At 44.4% G+C, this 18309-nt stretch overlaps 1 protein-coding gene and 1 pseudogene across 4 annotated transcripts in view; one reads left to right on the forward strand and one right to left on the reverse strand.

Moving 5' to 3' along the window:
* LOC147622931 (F-box/kelch-repeat protein At3g27150-like) overlaps positions 1–18309 on the reverse strand; it is a 74766-nt gene that overhangs the window by 37137 nt on the left and 19320 nt on the right. The gene's annotated exons all lie outside the window — the stretch shown is intronic.
* LOC147622932 (uncharacterized) lies at positions 8657–12418 on the forward strand (annotated as a pseudogene).

Here is an 18309-nt window from a genome sequence, read left to right on the forward strand (position 1 = left end):
TACCAAGCTCGTGGATCTTGTTTCAAACCATACAAGGCCTTTTTCAGCCTGCAAACTTTCCCCTCATGACCATGTTCTGCAAAACCCATGGGCTGAAATACATAAACTTCCTCCTCGAGGTCCCCATGTAGAAATGCAGTCTTTATGTCCAACTGGTGAACAACCCAACCACGATGTGCAGCCAAGGCAATGACACACCTAAGTGTCGACATATGGGATGTAGGAGCAAATGTCTCCTCATAATCAATGCCCTTCTTTTGTGCATAGCCCTTTGCAACTAGACGGGCTTTGTACCTGTCAATGGATCCATCTGCATGTCTTTTCAGCTTATAGACCCATTTAGTACCAATTGCTTTCTTGCCTTTGGGCAAATCAACCAAATCCCATGTTTGATTCTTTTTAATAGAATCAAGCTCATCCTGCATGGCTTTGTTCCAATGCACATTATCTCGTGCATCCACAAATGAATCAGGCTCATCATCATCCTGTAAACTGGCTGCCATAACCAGATTCAAATCCATGATGTGTGCATAATGGACAACAAATTCTTCTTTATCCCTGGTACATATAAGGCATCTGTAAGGCGGAGAATGGAGCCATCAATGGCTGTAAGCTGAATCTCCCCAATGCCACGAACTCGATATGAAGCATTGTTGGCACACTGAATAGTTTTGCCAACAGGGGTAGGGCCAACATGACTAAACAAATCCCTGCGAGATGTGAGATGCTTTGAGGCACCACTATCAAAATACCAAGTACATGCATGCTCTGTCAAACTGAAATTTTGCAGTCATCATTCCTCTTCCTTGTGCCGTGTTTGTTGAAATGTCCACATTTTGGCTTGTGTTTGTGTGAAGACCAAGAGGCATCATAGCTGCATGTATAAAAACAGTAATCCCTGTCCTCAACAAAAGAAGCAGTCTCTGGAGGAGCTTTAGAAGCATCATTAACAGACATCCCAGCTTCCTTTGCCTTCTCTTTGGCAATCCTCTTCCTACATTCAGTGATGTAGTGACCTGGCTTCTTACAGTAATGACATTTGCCCTTCTTCTTGGGCTGTCCATCACTTTTCTTGGTATCCTGTGAAGAACCACCATCACCAGAATTTTGATTTGCACTCTTTGGCTGAGTTTTTCCTTTCCCCTTTTGACCTGTAGTAAATGCTTGTTCAGCATTTGTGTTCATATTCATATTCTTCCTCATTTGCTCCTCTTGTAGTAAGAGAGCAACAAGGCAAAGGAAGCATCATTAACAGACATCCCAGCTTCCTTTGCCTTCTCTTTGGCAATCCTCTTCCTACATTCAGTGATGTAGTGACCTGGCTTCTTACAGTAATGACATTTGCCCTTCTTCTTGGGCTGTCCATCACTTTTCTTGGTATCCTGTGAAGAACCACCATCACCTGAATTTTGATTTGCACTCTTTGGCTGAGTTTTTCCTTTCCCCTTTTGACCTGTAGTAAATGCTTGTTCAGCATTTGTGTTCATATTCATATTCTTCCTCATTTGCTCCTCTTGTAGTAAGAGAGCAACAAGTTCCTTATACTTGAGGGGTTCAACAGCATTCCTCATGCTGAGGTTCAAAGAGGTATGAAAAGCCAAGTAAGATCTTGGCAAAGAGTGCAAGATGGTGGACACAAGCTGTGTCTCAGGAATAATCTCATCCACATTGATGAGTTGCTCTCTCAAATCCTGCAGCTTGTTTAAGTGGCTAGACATATCATCTCCTTCATTCATTTTCTGATTTTCCAGCTCTCTTTTCAAAAATGAGATCCTAGCCTCATTACGAGCAGCATACATCTGCTCCAAAGTCACCCATGCATTCTGTGAGAGCCAGCTGAACGAATATGAGGTATAATGGACCTCTGAACTGACAATGCAATGAGTGACAAAGCTTGTGCATCCCTGGCATCCCATGTCTTTTGAGCATTTGTTCTTTGAACAGGCAATGGCTGTCCTGGAGCCTGTACCTGTTGTCCTCGTCCACGAGCACCCCCTTGGGGAGGCGTCTCTGGAGCCAATGGACCTGGACGTGGTTCATCACCACTAACAAAATCCCAAAGACCTTTTGCCACAAGCACATTTTGCAGCATAAAACTCCACAAGGAGTAGTTCGTGCCATCCAATTTGTCTTCGGGCAGCAGCAACAAAAGCTTGACAGTGTACGGGCAGGGCAATGCAGAGCTTCAATGCTCTGATACCAAATGAAGGGAATGGGTGTTAGGGTTAGGGTTTACAGAAGGTACAAACAGGCGTGGAAACCAACACACAGAGAGAACACGACTTCAGTATGCTTGATTGATAAAAAAGTGAAGTACAATGGCCACATGATAGTGACCCTAAAGATAAGTGTTCACATGTCCGGCCATAAATGTGCCGGGTGGACCAAAACACTTATAAACTGCATATAAGTGAAACTGAGCTAAACTGGGAAAAAAACCTCCACTAACTGAAGTAAAAAGTGCCCCAGTAATCTACTGATGATCACTAGCACTCCTCTGGGTGCATACACAGCATAAAACCCAACAGGGTCTTGCGTTGGTCTTTGCACCCTTTTGCTTCGGGCACTCGTTACACATGTGTCCTTTTTCTTCGCAGATGAAACAACGTCCCTGCTGGTGTCGAACTTGAATTCTTCGAAGGTTGGTCCGAAGACTTTCCTTCAGTCATGTTAGCCATTGGTGCGGAGAACTTTCTTTTGTGCTTGTTCCCCTGCTCGGTAACGGGTTTACACTTGGAAGAGACCATTGTGTCATCATAGATACGAGCTGAATGAATGGCCTCATCCAAAGTTTTGCATTTGTTATTTTTAACCTGTAAACGGTATGAGTCGGGTAAACCGGCTACAAAGAACCCCAAAAGAGTTGTGGGATCCATCTTCGTAGCTTTCATTTGCAAGTCCCTAAATTTCTGGAGGTAGACCTCATAAGTGAGGTGCTGCAAGGTCATGGTCAAAGCTGTAAACTAGGCAACAACATCATAATCATCCTCTTTCTTGAGGAATTCTTTCTTGAAGACATCTTCAAATTGTGCCCAAGTCGTTGGCTTAGGGTTGAGTTCCTTTCACCAAAGCAAAGCTTTGCCTGCTAAGAGGAAACCTGCTGCTAATTGGATCTCTTTCCCATCGTCATATGGATGGAACTGAAAATGGATTTGCCACTTATGTAGCCAAGTGTCCACTATCTCCTTGGTACGCTGCTTTTGCTCGCCCCCGAACTGTTCTGGAGTAATGTTGGGGCCTAAAGCAGAGGCCAAGGTATCCATACCCGAAAGAGTAGATAGGGTAGTGGTCAACAAAGAGATGGAGTTCTGCAAAGCCTGCATCTGCGCGGCGATTTGTGCTTGACGTTCCGAAGAAGAAGCTTCGAGAGCCACTTTAAACTCTTGGAAATCTGATTTTGACACATAATCGTCGAAAAGATCGGCATTGGTGTCTTCCGTAGCCGACAAGCCTTCGCGTTCGATAAGGGGTTCCAACTCGGATTCTTGGGTCGACATCTTGAAGAGGGCTAGGGGAGAGATAATTCGTTTTTGCACAAGAAAAGTGCTAGAGAACTTGAGAGCTTGAGAGCTTGAGAACTTGAGAGATGTGTGGCAAGAAGCCCACTTAAGGGGTTTATATAAGCTTCCCCAAAAGCAATCTTGAGCTTTTGCTTTTGTGTTTTTGTATATATATATATATATATATATATATATATATATATTCTATTTTCTTTTTAAAAAAACACCTTTAAGCTTTAAATGGGACTTTAAACTCTTTAATAAGGTTTAATCCATTAAAAAAAACGAAAGCAAGCGACCACCCGCGCACGGCTACCTACGCCTAGGCTTGGGTGCATGCCTTCCTAGGCTTAGGCGCATGTCGGCCTATGCTGCTACGTTGATAGTCCATGCATGCTTGCGCCGCCTGTACACCTGCGCCCACAGCCTGTGCAAGACCTGGCCAACAGTACCCTACGCAGACAACAGCCAGCGATCCTTTCTCTCTCTCTCTCTCTCTCTCTCTCTCTCTTTCTCTTACAACAATAGCCGACTGGCTTTTTTGCTTTTTTTTTTCTCTCTCAACAGTTCATACGACTGCAAAACACATCTAACCTTCTTCTTGTTAAGCAAAACAACCCTACTCAACCACCTACTCCCTCATCACGGGTTTCTTCGATGAAAAAGCAACCTACCTACCGACTTGCTCGTTCACGAGGCACGCTCTGATACCACTGTCAAAACCCCATAGGATCTCCTCGTAGAACGTTCTGTCAGAATATGCAACGGAGATGATGACCAAATCTGGGAACACGAGAGCAAAACGTAATGCAAAAAATCACAGCACGAGAGAGAGAGAGAGAGAGAGAGAGAGAGAGAGAGGCATGTAACTCTGCTCTATATACACAAAAGAATCCCGAAATCGGTACAACAATCACAAGGGGACTGGGGGCCATATTATATGGCCCCCCAACTGCAGTCGGCCTGCTGTAGGGAAGCCGATAGGACACAAAAATCCCCACGACTGTAAAATACACAGTTGGCCAACAACAAAGGGGATCGGCCAGCATCAGGGAAGTCCACGACTCATGCAAATCAGTCGGCCACCTCCAGAGTCTCCACAGCATAGTTGCCAGGTGTTTCAGAAACGGCAAGTATGAAACGGGTTTCATACGTATGAAACGGGTTTCATACGTTTTGAAACGTTTCATAAAAGGTAAGAAACGGGTAAAAAAAGGTTTCATACAAAACAGAAAAAACATGTATATTTTTTACTTGAAATATACAAAAGAAAAAACTGTTGACATAACTTATAAGAGACCACATTGAATTCATTTCAATAAAAACAAAATGCATGTAAGATATGATGATATCACAAATCACGTGGGTGATCACTGATGACTAAACAAAAATCAAAAGCATCACCACGTGGGTGATGATTCATGACTCAAAATCCAAGATCAAAATAAATAACATGTCCAAAGTTCAAACTAAATAACAAGTCCAAATAAAATGATACTGGCAGCTGCTAGCTACTATCTGCATCCTCATCTGCATCCTCATGCTCATCCTCATCTGCATCTTCTGCCTCTGCAGCCTCACTCTCAAGGTCACTGCCGGTAGCCGAGTCCTCAAAGGCCTCATCCTCTAGAGGTGCAGGTGCACCACTAGTACTAGCCTCTCGAGAAGATCGTGTAGTGCGAGCCGGAGCTGTCACCAATTGGCCGACCATTTGGTCCATTCCCACATTTTTGCGTCTCGTTCACTTGAGGCCAGGCCGGTGTCTCATGTGAAGAGGCCAGTATTTTGCTGACATGGACGGGAGCCAGATTAGTGCCACCCGTGTGTTAGCAGGATGGTGTCGTATGGACGGGAGCCAGATCAGTGCCACCCGTGTATGACCTGGACTGTGTTCGATCCATGGGACTGTCACGCCATGGAAGAGCCAGTATTCGTGCCGTGTTTTACCTATGGGACTGTCACACCTAGGGAAACTCGTGCCTGGAACTGTGTCTTACCTATGGGACTGTCACTCCATAGGAAGACCAGGTTTTTATGTTTTTATGTCGTGCCAGTTTTGTGCCGACGGATATTTTGTACATGTTCCATGAACGGGAGATATGTCCATGTTACTTTTTGCACATGCACACATATTTTGCATGTTTGAAACTGTTTTCGCATGACATGTATTTGTGTGTTTGCCTGCTTGACGTGTTACTTACTGAGCGGGGACGCCTGCCAGTGAGTCGTGAAGTCTGCCCTGTATTCTGACAAGTTTCAGTGCATGTGAACAGGTGGTAAGTATATAGTACATGTTGTTTTAATATTTTATCTCTAACCCCTTTGTTTTATAAGGTGAAGTGTTCACATTCATTTAAATGTGGGCACCACTTTGGGCACCCACTTTGGGGCCAAGGTGGGGAGCCCCATTTAAGTGAGTGTGGGGGTGGGCAAGGGCACCTACCCAAACTCCCCCACCCTCATGCATGCGTGGGTATTATCAATAGTTAACTCCACCTTAATTTATTAAAAAGAAATCTCTCCATCAAGCGTAAAAGAACATCGCTTTCTCCCTGGCGTGGCTTCATCACCCTTCGTAAGCTATCAGGCGGCTGGAGTTCTGCTGCGCTTGCTGCTGGGGGTGCTTATGCTGCTGCCTGCGCCAAACTCTCTACAGGCGGTCAGCACAGATTGCAGGAGGTGCTACACACAGGCTGCGCATGCTTCCTTGAGGCTGGCTGCGCCTGATTCATTACAGGCGGCTGACTCTGTGCTGGCTGCGCATAATCCTCTACAGGCGCCTATCCCATCACCTCTCCTACTGGTGGGCTGCGCAGATTTGTAACCAGGCAATTCCAGGTGACACTGAAGTGCTGCAGCTGCTCTCACAGGTGGCTCCCTCTGTGCAGCTGTACCACCTACAGCAGGCGACTCTCCTTCTGTGCAGCTGTACCACCTACAGCAGGCGACTCTCCCTCTGTACGGCTGTACCCTTCGTGGTGATGCTTGTCTTGATGCTACTACTTGAGGCAACTCTTCCTTCGACAAGGGTGGCTTCATAGTCTACACAAACACCACAAGTTTTGGTTTTCTATCAACCATATTCAAGTAAGTGATTTTCAGATTTGAGTAAAGTAATATATATTTAAATCTGGTAAAAGATTCGTCCCGCTCGGCCTACACCCGTTCGGTGCCGGGTTGTCCAAGCTATATGGGCGAACCTCGGTCCAAAGGTGCTGAGATCGGGAGAGCCAGGCGTTAGTACGAGAGCGCCTGTCTGTGCGTGGTCTCGGAACACCAGTGTGGTGCTCTCCGCGGAGTCCAGTGAAAGCACAGGACCGTAGCGATTGGACCACACTAGTGGTCAATCTGCTTCGAGCTTCTACATCGAAATTCGAGCTATTTGTTTAGTACTGTTTTCATATGTACATGGACATCATCTGGTTCTCAGAACCCATGGAGCATTGTATTCTTTAAATACTCCCAATAAATATATCATATATTGAGGGGGGGGTCGGCCCGTTCCGGCCCCAGTGCTGGTGTCCATCTTTCCATTTCTGTTCATTTAAATTTCAAGTTGTTTTAAGTTGTCCATTTCATATTTGTGGTTTTAAAGTTGTGCTATTAAACGTGTAGGTGTCCAACTGAGTCTTTCCCACTTGACGGGATCGGTTTCATTGGTATCAGAGCACGGTTGTTTCCCTCTTCCTAGTGGGGAAACGAACCTGTGTATTGGACATCCCGCTTTTAGCAAACTTTGAACACAATGGACAGCCAAGGCAACCCTTTGGAAGTACCAAATTCGAGGGGTCCCTCTAGTGCTTCTCGTGGGTCTGATGCCCTGCGAGGTAGACACAAGCCTCTTGAAAGGGTTCTGGATAGTGAATCCAAAGGTCAACTGTCTCCAGGAAAGACAGTTATGCTTGAACAAGACCCTGATGCTATGAGGGCTGAAATGGAACATATGAGAAAACTTTTGCAGGCTCAAGAGCAAGAATTGAAGTTTTTGCATGAAGATCCTCATCTGCAAAGTGCTATTGAAGCCAGGAAGGCAGATGCTATGGTTGATGTAACCTTTGAATCTATGGCTTGTGAAGTGGGCAAGAAACCAAGGGAGTTGGCACTTGCCTATCTCCTTCGCAAAGGTGATATCAAAGAGGGGGATGACGGAGAGCTAAAATTCAGAAATCCACCTCGTTTAAAGCATGGAGATCCTGCATCCCAGAGGCTGAAATCTTATATGCAAAAGGAAGAGGTGACTGTCACCTCTCGTCATGCATCCTCTCCCCAAGGCACTAAGCCTGACAGAAATATGTATGCCAGTGTCACCAGGAGGTGAAACTTTTTGCAGTTGTTTTCCTTATTTACATTTCTTTATAAATATATATTTTTCTTTTCTTTCTCTTTGGTTGCTGTTGCTTTCCCCCGGGATCTCTTGGAAGGGCTTGGGCCATTGCAATGTTAGAATGGGTCAGCCAGTGGGACTTTGGACCAGTGGTTGGCTAAGCCTGAGAACTACACTGAAAGATGAAGGACAGTGTCCAGGACATGGGCATTGAAAAATGAAGGACAGTGTCCAGGACATGGGCATTGAAAAATGAAGGACAGTGTCCAGGACATGGGCACTGAAAGATGAATGACAGTGTCCAGGACATGGCCACTTAATGAGGGTATAGGCCAGTTTACACTAGTAAGTGGCCGCCACCGAAATGTGAATGTATCTTGAATTCTAAGCAAATTCTGAAGTGACCATAGTGGTCAAAGATGGTCAGGAGACCAAAAGGAATGCAGATGACATCATCCCTAAAATTTAGGGAACTGCTATTTTTGGCAGTGTCGGAATTGAAAAGTGTTCGCGTCAGTTTGTGCGGAATGTCAAGGGGACCAAAAGCTGACAAAGGACTGTTGTGAAAATGTGAACCAGTCAGGAGATTTTTAGCCTGGAAGATTGCATGTGGAAAAGGCTTAAAAATGTGCCAAGTGTCAAATTTTGGTGCATTTTCCTCATAAAGAAGAGGGAAGCGTGGGAATTTGGGGAAGGAGGCTCAATTTGCAGCCATCGTGGTGTTTTGTGGCAAGAAAAACAGCTATGGTGGTGCACTCCCTTGCCCTACAACTCAGGAATTGAGGGTTGAGCTTGCTCCCCACAGTCTCTCTCTCTCTTTCTCTCTCTTGCAGACTATGGAAATGCTTTCATCAGATAAAATCAGGTACAATTGTGTGAATTTCATGCTTATATGCAAAGGATAGTTGCCTCCTTGAACAGGAACAGGTGTAGTTGGTTCCTACACCAAAGCAGGGACAGAAGAGGGTAATAACCTCTTTAAAACAATGCTGTTTCAGCACTGTTTAGGTGCTGTTTTTGGGCTGTTATGTTGCCCGGTTGATGCCAAAATGCAGTAGGACTTTGCTAAAGTCCTCCGGGACAGTACAAGGGTTATTTTGGGCTGAAAACAGAGCTGAAAACAGGCCTGTGCAGAAAATTACAGCAAGCTGAATTGTGATGTTTTGGACTCCATTGGGTAGCTTGATGCCTATGGAAGTGTGCCTGTCAGTTGGGATTCATTCTGAGATGTTATGGAACAGTTTTACTGCAGTTATGCTGGCAAATTTCTCCTAGAATTTGTAAAATTCAGCTGATGCAAGTAGAGTGCTTTGTTGCACTTGTGCTTTGTAATTTCCAACCTTTTAACAATAAAGAAATACCGCAAGGGGCGCCGGACTTCGGGGCCAATGTGTTGTTGAGCGAGGGAGCGAGGATTCTGTGAATGTGTGTCTCAGTAAGTCCAGGTTATTTGTGAATGAATTACCGCTTTATGTGTCCATAAACCGGTTTTATGGTTCCATTGCCGGGATAGGGTCCTCTTTTCTGCAAGAGCCCGGACACGGATTGGATTGGGTGAACAAGAGACACACATAGTGAGGTACAACTGATTACAGGTGAGAAAGAGTACGGTCTCTTTCTTTGGATACAGGTTCCCTTAAACTTTCAGTTGACAGTATGACAGACAAAGGGAAAGGCAAGCTCCCTGCCGAAGAGAGTTCCTCTTCTACTCGCAGACAGCGTATGGAGGTGACAGGTGCTCAGGTGTCAGCCTCTGCTCGGATGGAGCCAGTAGTACAGCCAGTCTTGTTAGAGGAAGAACAGGAACAAGAGGATTTATTTCATGCGCAGCTCCTGAGCATGGTTGGTACCTTTGAACAATTGGTGAAGAATCCCAGGATGAAGAGGTATTTGCAGTCAAGGACAGGGGATTCCCAGGCTGAATCATCTCAGCATGCAGTTGAGAGGGCACAGGAACAAATGCCAAGGATGCCACAGCATGTAGAGCAGACACCAGCAGTGGCAGCTGATCCAGTGCAGCATGTTACACAGGCACAGGTACATGCATTTAATGGTCAGGAAAGTAATGTGCAAAGGGTCATGCCGACCATTCCTCCATTCGTTGCTTTCCAGCCTGGCTATTTTGGTGGTGGGTCTGTTTTCCAGGCCATGGCTAGACCGCCCACACTTTTGCCAGGATTGATGTCAAGAGGGTCACCAGGAATGATGCCTATGGAAGCTGTGAACCCTCTTTATGCCAATATAGGTGTGCAGCCCGGATTTCAAACTTATTTTAGTCCACCTTTGGGGCCCGCAGCACCTGTCAGTGTGGCTGAATTTTCTCAACCTAGTGGACAAAAAGCAGTAAGGACTGATGCAGAAAAGGTGCAAAAGGATTACAAAGAAGGAGGTCAAGCAGTAAAGTTTGAGACTTTCAGTGGGATGCAGGACAAATTGAAAGCGCTGACTTTTATTCAGCAGTTTGATGCAGCATACACTGGGGGTAACTTTACAGAGTCTTCTAAGGTGCGGAAGGCTGCTACTTTCTTGAAAGGTAATGCATTACAGTGGTGGACCTCATTGTTGATGCAAGGACAAGCACCTGCTACATGGGTTCAGTTTAAGCAGCAGTTCTCTTTTGCCTGGCTTACAAATACTTTTGAAGTGGATGTTATGACAGCATGGCACAAACTTGATGCAGCCAACTGTGTAAATTTGGAAGAGTATAATAAGAAGTTTTGGGATGCACTCTTGCCAGTAACTTCTTACAGGACAGTGCCATTGTCAGAGCAAATAGAAAAGTATTGCTGTGGTTTGCCCAAAGAAATCAGGGATTATTGCATTAAGACCAATGTTTCTAATATGACTCAGCTCATTGAGAATGCAAATATGGCTAATGCATTGTTACAGGGAGGTTCACGTGGCTTTAAGAGCACAGTAAATAAGGAACCTCAGGGCAAACAGGAACCACTTGTGAAGAGGGATTTCCCACCTAGACCATTCTATAGAAAGAAGCCATTTGAGAAGAAGACTTGGCCGTCACAACCTCAGAAAAGTGTTGGTCAAGGCAAAGGACAGAAGAGGCCATTCTATGGCAAGTCATTTGAAGAGAGAAAGGCATTAATGCAAGCTGGGAAATGTTTCATCTGTGAACAAAAAGGGCATATGGCTGCAAAATGTCCACAACAGCCAGCAAAAGATGCCGAGGATAAAGAAGGGCCACTCAAGAAGAAGACAATGCCGAGTGCAGGATTGGTACCTGACATGGTTGGTGACCAGCCATGTGATAATGCTACAGAATTGTGCAGAGCATGGGGTAAAATCAGAGATGCTACAGTGCTGATTTTCTTTGACCCTGGTGCTCGAGCCAACTTTATTTCACCGGCGTTGGCAGCCAAGTTGGGAATTCGTGCTGAAGAGATGGGACCAGTTGGACAGGCTGATTTGGCATGCCCTGGGCATTCAGTTCCTGTCACTCCTATACTTGGCAAACTTCGCATGCATATACAGAGTTATGTGGACACAGAGGAGTTTCTTATCATGCCCTTGGAAGGATGTGATGTCTTGTTGGGAATTCCATGGTGTCATAGGAAACATGCAGTGTTGGATGCTTTCAACAAGAAAATCACAATTGTACATAGGGACAAGACTCATGTTTTGGATGTGAAGCTGAAAGGAGAGTCTGTCCCAGTTATTTCTGCTTCTGCTATAACTTCAGTAATGAAAAATCATCTTTCTGCGTACTTGGTTTTTGCAAAGCAAGTGAATGAACTTGAAACTGATTTGTCTACACTAGACAAAGGTAGAAAAGCTTTCTTGGATACGTTCAGAGACTGTTTTTCAGAGTCTTTACCAGGAGAGTTACCCCCTGAGAGGCCAGAGGATCATGCCATTGATCTTATTCCAGGGTCTAGTCCGCCCAATAGGCCACCGTACAGGGTTAGTGCCGCCCAGCAGAAAGAGATTATGACACAGGTTAATGAGCTGTTAGAGAAGGGACTAATTCAGCCCAGTAGTTCCCCGTTTTGTTCTCCTGTGTTACTAGTACAAAAGAAAGACGGTTCATGGCGAATGTGTATTGACTACAGAGCCTTGAACAAGAACACGATCAAGAATAGATTTCCGATTCCGCGCATAGATGATATTCTTGATCGTTTGCAAGGAGCAGAAATGTTTAGCAGGATAGATTTGAAGAGTGGGTACCATCAGATTAGAATCAGACCCGAGGATGTGCACAAGACCGCATTTCGCACTACATTTGGTCTCTATGAGTTCTTAGTCATGCCTTTTGGATTGACAAATGCTCCTGCCACATTTAACAGAATGATGGACAGAATTTTCCGTCCTTACAGAAGCTTTGTGGGCACATTCTTTGATGACATGATAGTCTATTCAAAGAGTGAAGAGGAGCACAGAGACCATCTGACAGCAGTCTTTAATGAGCTGAAACACAACAGATTGCTCATTAATGGCAAGAAGAGTGAATTCTTTCTGAAAGAAATTCACTTCCTTGGGCACATTGTATCAAAGGATGGTGTCACAATGGATCCTGCTAAGATTGAAGCAATCGTTTCATGGCCAGATTTACAGACTGTGCATGATGTTCGCAGTTTTCTTGGCCTATGTTCTTACTACCGCAGATTTGTAAGGCATTTTGCAGAGATTGCTTCACCGTTACATGCGCTTGAAAAGAAGGCCATTAAATGGCAATGGACAGATAAAGAGAAATCAGCATTTAGATGCCTGAAACAGAAAATGACTACAGATCCTGTGTTGACATTGCCAGATTTGTCTAAATCATTTGTTGTGCAGTGTGATGCATGTGGGAACAGCATTGGTGCTGTCTTGATGCAGAATGGCCGAGTCGTGGCATATGAGAGTAGAATACTCTCTGACATTGAGAAGAACTATCAGATTTATGAGAAAGAGCTGTTAGCTGTGATCCATGCACTTACCAGTTGGAAACACTATTTGCTTGGTGCTGATTTTGTTGTGCAAACAGATCATCAGACGCTCAGATACTTTCTCACACAGGCAAAGTTATCAGAGAAACACATGCGCTGGGCAAATTTTCTGTCAATGTTCCATTTTCAGATAGTGCATGTGGAAGGCAAGAAGAATGTGGTTGCAGATGCATTGTCTCGCAAACCACAAGTGTCAGCTGTTTCTATTTCTTATCACCAGGAATTGGATGATATGAAAGAACAATATGCCATTGATGAAGATTTTTCCAGAATCTATGAACAGCTAATGAATAATCAACATCATGATCACTATGTTCTGAAAGACGGCTTTCTCATGATGCATGGAAAGCTATGTGTGACTAAGCAGTTAAGGCCGAAAGTAATGCTAGAAAGTCATGCTCCACCGTATGCTGGACATCGAGGCATTGATGCTACAGTGAAAGCGGTTGAGACTTTCTTTTATTGGCCAGCTTTGAGACGTGATCTTGATGCTTATGTCAGATCTTGCCTAGTATGTCAGAAGGTCAAGTTTGATAGACAGAAGGCACCTGGGTTATTGCAACCACTGCCTATTCCAGAGAGACCATGGGAAAGTATTGCCATGGACTTCATTTTTGATCTTCCAAGGACAACGACAGGGAATGATGGAATCTGGACTATAATATGTAGATTCAGTAAGCAAGCACACTTCATTCCTGTTAGAAAGAAGATAAAGCCCGAGCACATGGTTAAGATTTTCATGCAGAATATCTTTAAATACCATGGTATGCCACAGTCTATTGTCAGTGACAGAGACCCAAGGATGACTAGCTTGTTTTGGAAAGCATTGTTTGAGAATATGGGCACGAGCTTGAAATTCTCATCTTCTTTTCATCCTCAAACTGATGGGCAGTCTGAAGAGGCTAACTCTACTGTTTTGGATCTGCTGAAATGTTATGTGTCAGAACATAAGGCAGCCTGGGAGCATTATTTGCCATTAGTAGAGTATGCTTATAACAATACAGTGCATTCCTCTACTGGCAAGGCGCCTTTTGAAATTGTTGAAGGTGGCAAGAAAGTACCTCCCATTCTGCAGACAAAGGATAAGATATTTGAAGCAGATCGGTATATTGAGGGATGGCAAGAAGCGTATAAGAAGGTCAAATATGCCTTGGAAAAGTCACAAGCTAAGCAGAAAAGAGCTGCTGCCATGCATCGTCGAGAGCTCTTGTTTAAAGAGAATGACTGGGTCTTATTGCGCTTTGAAAAGGCACGACTGAGAAAAAGAAAGGGCAAGGAACGTCTGTTTCCTAAGCTAAGTATGCGATATTATGGTCCTTTCCAAGTCTCAGAGAAGATAAGTGATGTAGCATACAGGCTGAAATTGCCAGAAACCTGGAAAATACATAATGCATTTCATGTGAGCCTTTTGAGGCCTTTTATTGGCAACGTGCCAGAAGATATAGTGCCAGAGGAACAACCTGAAGTGGAGGAATTGGATGAAATTCTGGTTCCTGAGCAGATTCTGGCCCATAAAGATAGAAAAGTGAAAGGACAAGTTGCAAGAAGATACTTGGTGAAATTCAGAAATTATTCACCAATGGATGCTAAATGGATGGATGAGGTTGAACTGGCTGATTCACCTCAGTTGATGCAACTTTACAAGGAAGCCTTCCTGTTAGAACCTGCAATGGCTTAATATGCTTTTTGAACTTGAATTTTGAATGACCTGTACATTTGTATTATATGTTTGGCAATGTACAGTTTTGACATTTGTTGTCAATGACTTAATCTATGAATGAACTTTCAGTGCTTTGAAGTTGTATCTGTTACGCTTCAAATGAATGATTTACATGTTGTGACACTAATAGTACAACATATGCTATCGCCCTGTGTTGCATCCGGAAACATGTATTTAAAAGGCTTGAACCTGCGATGGCACAAATGGTAGTGGGGAATTCCTATCATCGCCCCGTGTCATCCGTTGGCAGGAGATACATGCGATGACACTAATCACCTGGGGAATCTTGTGATCGTCCTGTGTCATCCGTTTGCATGTGGACTTGCAATCGAGGTCGCTTGCTTCTTTCAAGAGGGGGGTATGTCACCAGGAGGTGAAACTTTTTGCAGTTGTTTTCCTTATTTACATTTCTTTATAAATATATATTTTTCTTTTCTTTCTCTTTGGTTGCTGTTGCTTTCCCCCGGGATCTCTTGGAAGGGCTTGGGCCATTGCAATGTTAGAATGGGTCAGCCAGTGGGACTTTGGACCAGTGGTTGGCTAAGCCTGAGAACTACACTGAAAGATGAAGGACAGTGTCCAGGACATGGGCATTGAAAAATGAAGGACAGTGTCCAGGACATGGGCATTGAAAAATGAAGGACAGTGTCCAGGACATGGGCACTGAAAGATGAATGACAGTGTCCAGGACATGGCCACTTAATGAGGGTATAGGCCAGTTTACACTAGTAAGTGGCCGCCACCGAAATGTGAATGTATCTTGAATTCTAAGCAAATTCTGAAGTGACCATAGTGGTCAAAGATGGTCAGGAGACCAAAAGGAATGCAGATGACATCATCCCTAAAATTTAGGGAACTGCTATTTTTGGCAGTGTCGGAATTGAAAAGTGTTCGCGTCAGTTTGTGCGGAATGTCAAGGGGACCAAAAGCTGACAAAGGACTGTTGTGAAAATGTGAACCAGTCAGGAGATTTTTAGCCTGGAAGATTGCATGTGGAAAAGGCTTAAAAATGTGCCAAGTGTCAAATTTTGGTGCATTTTCCTCATAAAGAAGAGGGAAGCGTGGGAATTTGGGGAAGGAGGCTCAATTTGCAGCCATCGTGGTGTTTTGTGGCAAGAAAAACAGCTATGGTGGTGCACTCCCTTGCCCTACAACTCAGGAATTGAGGGTTGAGCTTGCTCCCCACAGTCTCTCTCTCTCTTTCTCTCTCTTGCAGACTATGGAAATGCTTTCATCAGATAAAATCAGGTACAATTGTGTGAATTTCATGCTTATATGCAAAGGATAGTTGCCTCCTTGAACAGGAACAGGTGTAGTTGGTTCCTACACCAAAGCAGGGACAGAAGAGGGTAATAACCTCTTTAAAACAATGCTGTTTCAGCACTGTTTAGGTGCTGTTTTTGGGCTGTTATGTTGCCCGGTTGATGCCAAAATGCAGTAGGACTTTGCTAAAGTCCTCCGGGACAGTACAAGGGTTATTTTGGGCTGAAAACAGAGCTGAAAACAGGCCTGTGCAGAAAATTACAGCAAGCTGAATTGTGATGTTTTGGACTCCATTGGGTAGCTTGATGCCTATGGAAGTGTGCCTGTCAGTTGGGATTCATTCTGAGATGTTATGGAACAGTTTTACTGCAGTTATGCTGGCAAATTTCTCCTAGAATTTGTAAAATTCAGCTGATGCAAGTAGAGTGCTTTGTTGCACTTGTGCTTTGTAATTTCCAACCTTTTAACAATAAAGAAATACCGCAAGGGGCGCCGGACTTCGGGGCCAATGTGTTGTTGAGCGAGGGAGCGAGGATTCTGTGAATGTGTGTCTCAGTAAGTCCAGGTTATTTGTGAATGAATTACCGCTTTATGTGTCCATAAACCGGTTTTAGCCAGTGCTCATGGAGGGCACGAAAGTCACATGCATGCAAGATATGTATCTCATGGTGACAGGTCTGCTTCCAGGAAAATTTTGCCTTCTGAGTTGTCTCATGGAGAGACCATGCCATATGCAGGTAAGTCACATGCATCTGAGCTTCGAGTTCGTGGAGCACATGCCACCGTGCCCCATGAAGCTTCTATGACGGCCCATGGAGCCCATGCAGACAGGGCTACCCCGTTGGATAAAGGGAAAAGAAAAAGAGAGGACCATGAGCCTCATGCCAGGAAGCTCAAGGAGTTCAAAGCAGGTGATAAATCTGTCAAATTTGATGTCTTTCATGGTGAACATGATGCCTCTAAGGTGCTAGCGTTTGTGGCACAGTTCGACATTGCTTTTAGCGATGAAGACTTTACAGAAAAGTCGAAGGTGCGCCATGCTAGTATGTTTCTGAAAGGCACTGCTGCCCATTGGTGGATCACCGAAAAGATCACCAAGGATCCCATCTCTACTTGGAAGGAATTCAAAGACAGATTTTATGCTCAGTTCTTGCCACCCAATGCAGAGCAAACTCTCACTCAAAAGTGGGACAGGCTGGAACAAAAAGATAATGAGAGTGTGCAACAGTATGTGAACAAATTCTGGAAAGTGTTGCTGGAAGTGACTCCCTTCATGCTAATCTCAGAGGATGAAAGAAAGAGGAAGTTTCGTTCTGGATTGCAACCTGCATATAGATCGGGTATTGAATTGCACCCACAACATACGTTGCAACAACTCACAGCTTCTGCCCTTGCTACAGAGCAATTGGTGCTCAAGATCAAGCAGGATCAAGGAGGTTCCAAGGCGAAGGACAAGGCTGTCCCAAATCAGCAAAAGGGTGGACAGCCACCTAAAAAGAACTTCCGGGAGCCTTACAAGGGTGGTAAAGCTGAAAATAAAGAACAGGGCCCAAGGAAAAACAAATTTGGATTAACCCCGGAGCAAAGAGAGCAATATGCTAAGGATGGAAAATGCTTTTCTTGTGGTAGCAAAGACCACATGTTTCGGCAATGCCCAGATCGCAAACCAAAGCACGAGGACAAGCATACCAAAGCAAATGTTCATGCAGTTCCTGATGTGCAAGGTAATACAGGTCATGATGCAAAAGAGCGTATGGTTTGCAAGGCTTGGGGGCAAATCAAGGATCAGCCCGCATTATTTATGTTTGATGACTGTGCAACTGACAATTTCATCTCTATGCAAATGGCAGCTGCATTGGGTATTGAGGTTGAAAACATGGGACCTCAGATTGAAGCTGAAGCTGCATTTATTGGCAAAGAGGTGCAGGTTACCCCTTTGATTGGGAAGTTGCGTATTCATATACAGGGCTATCTTGATAATGAGCATTTCTTAGTTGCTCCTTTGAATGGATGTGATGTATTGTTGGGCAAGCCGTGGCATCATAGGCTTGAGCCCCGCAAAGACTACAAGTCCAATATGATTTCTTTTATGCATAAAGGCCGCATGCACTTTATTGATGCTGGCAAAGAAGGGGATTCTATCCCAGTTGTATCACACATCCAAATTAATAAAGCAATGAAAAAGAGTCTTTCAGCGTACTTGATTTTTGTGCGTGATAGTCTTGTGCCAAATCATCAAAGTGTGGATGCTATGTCTAATGATAGGCTGAATTTTCTTAATGCATTCAAAGACTGTTTTGCTGACTCGTTGCCAGGTGAATTACCTCCCCAAAGGCCCGAAGATCATTGCATAGATCTTGTGCCAGGTAGTTCTCCACCTAACAAACCCGCATACCGAGTGAGTGCTGCACAACAAGAAGAAATTATGAAGCAGGTAAACGAGCTTTTAGAGAAAGGTTTGGTTCAGCCCAGTTCCTCACCTTACTGCTCTCCTGTGCTTCTTGTTCAAAAGAAGGACGGATCATTCCGTATGTGTGTAGACTATAGAGCTTTGAACAA

Source organism: Cibotium barometz, chromosome 28 (assembly GCF_041138505.1).
Source record: "Cibotium barometz isolate CiBa-2024 chromosome 28, ASM4113850v1, whole genome shotgun sequence".
NCBI lineage: Eukaryota > Viridiplantae > Streptophyta > Polypodiopsida > Cyatheales > Cibotiaceae > Cibotium > Cibotium barometz.